Genomic DNA, 2,227 nt, shown 5'->3' on the forward strand with positions numbered 1-2,227 from the left:
TCCCCCCTCTCAGTGTCCTCTCAGTCCCCTCAGAGTGCCTCCCCCCAGGTCACTTGCTCAGTCTCTCCTGCTTGCTCCTCTCAGGTGTTCCCCCCTCAGCAGCCCACAGCTGCCCCCTCAGTCTCCCCTCTTCTCAGTGATCCCCTCACAGTGTCCCCTTTCCATCTCCCCTCAGATGTCTCAGTGCCCCTCTCACAGTGTCCCCTTCAAGTCTCCCCACATTCCCCCTTCCCCTCTCAGTCCCCTCACAGTCACCCCCGACAAACTCCCCTCTCAGTCCCACTGCAGATGGCTCAAAACCTCTTCACAATCCCCCTTCCCAGTCTCCTCTCTCAGTCCCACCATGGACATCCCTTCTCAATGTCTCCCTCACAGCCACACCCCTCACAGCATCTCTTCTCAGTCACCCCTAGTCCTCCCAGTTTCCCCTCTCAGTCCTCCTACAAATGTCCCCTCTTGGTCTCCTCTCACTGCAACTCCCCTCACAGTCTCCCGTCTCAGTTTCCCCTCAGTTCCTTCTCTCAATCAGCCCTCACAGTCTCACCACAAATGTCCCCTCTCAATGTCCCCTCACAACCTCCCTTGCCAAGCTCCCCCCTCAGTGCCCCCATTTCCCCCCGTGCCCTCAGAGCAGCCCCACATGAGGGCAAATCTCCAGTGTTAACTGACCCACTCTCACAACAAACCCAGCCTCACTTTACAAACACCTTATGCTCTGTCTAGACAGACCTCCCCAGCTCAAAACAAGTTTATAAGACTGGTGCTCATACACTTCCATGGATTTCCATACTGGTTCCCAACCTGAGAAGCAGGTCGTATAAGCCCTGGTGACGTGTGTGGCAGCAGAGCTACTTGTACCCAAACTGGTTGCTTGGGGCTGTTTTCCTCACCTTCATGTTGGAATGTCCTCGAAGGGCAGCCTCAGCGGGATGAGAGGCTGGAGAAGGGCACCGAGACAATCCCGAGGATGTGTTGATGAGCTCCATAAGCCAAGGTGGATTCATCAGCAATAATGTATTGGTTTAAAGGAGATCCATAATGACATCTTCTTTTGCAAAGAGTAAGTCTGCCTTTTGTTTACTGCAAAACTAGAATTCATTACATTTACTTCTACATTTACATGCATTTCATTACATTTACTTGCAAATTCTGTATTTATTTACATGGTGCCTGTCCTTGCTAAGGTCTGGCTGTAATCACATGGAGGTCTCTCACAGGCCTCTGCTTCTATCACTGTATTACTCATTAGTTACCCAAGTAAGGGCTCCCTGGTGCTGCCAGCTTTAATTGCCTTCAAGACCAGCGAGTTCCCATCTATTTCAGGATGTCTCAGTGTGGGACAGGGTTCAGTGTCCCACAGTGGCTCCAGACATGAGAGCGACAGCTCTCGTCCAGCAGTGTTTTACTGTGACAGAAGGCATTTATCCCACTTTAGGTGAAGGGAATACATTTTGCTGTTGGAGGTGAGGGGTGGGAGTCAGGTCAGATGTCAGGCACAGCTGCGGACAGCAGTGCCCTTTGCTGGCTGCTGCTTCGACTTTTTAACAAGTTTGGTTGGTGTATTTTGAACTGCAGCTTGGATCACTCCCTGTCTTTGCCTTGCCCTTTACAACCTGGGCAACCTGGAGCAGTGAAAGCTGTCCCTGCCCAGGGCAGGAGGGTGGAATGAGGTGGGCTTTAGGGTCCCTCCAACCCAAACCAGTGTGTGATTCTATGATTACATCACTTGTGGAATTGCTGGAGCAGCTGACACCAGGAGCCCCCATAGCACTTAGCTCCCCTGATGACCCCCTTCCCTGCTGCTGCTCTAACTCTGCAGCTCTGGCATGAAGTCAGGATGGAGATTTACCACTGGGGACAGATCCTGAGTGGTCCCACAGCTACCTCCTGGCTCCAGGAGGTTCATGCTGCCTGGTGTTGGGCAACACCCCGATGTCACACCAGCACTGTGACTCTGACCACACAGCCACTGAGCAAGGGACTCTGACAGCCCCAACGCTGTGACAGGAGCTGCTGTGTTGGTGCCTGAGAGGGAAATGCCATGTGCTCAGCGTTGGGAGCGGGGAGCAGACCAGAGGAGCAGACATGGAGGGTGTGCTTCCTCTTCCATTCGTTGGGAGAACTCCTCCATCTTTACAGCAAGCGCCAGGCTTGCCACGTTGGGGAAATCAGAGCGGGGCTGTGAGTCCCAGGAACAGAGTGGAAGGGCAAGGAGGTGTTTTGGAGA

Source organism: Corapipo altera, unplaced genomic scaffold (assembly GCF_003945725.1).
Source record: "Corapipo altera isolate COAL_440 unplaced genomic scaffold, ASM394572v1 98, whole genome shotgun sequence".
NCBI lineage: Eukaryota > Metazoa > Chordata > Aves > Passeriformes > Pipridae > Corapipo > Corapipo altera.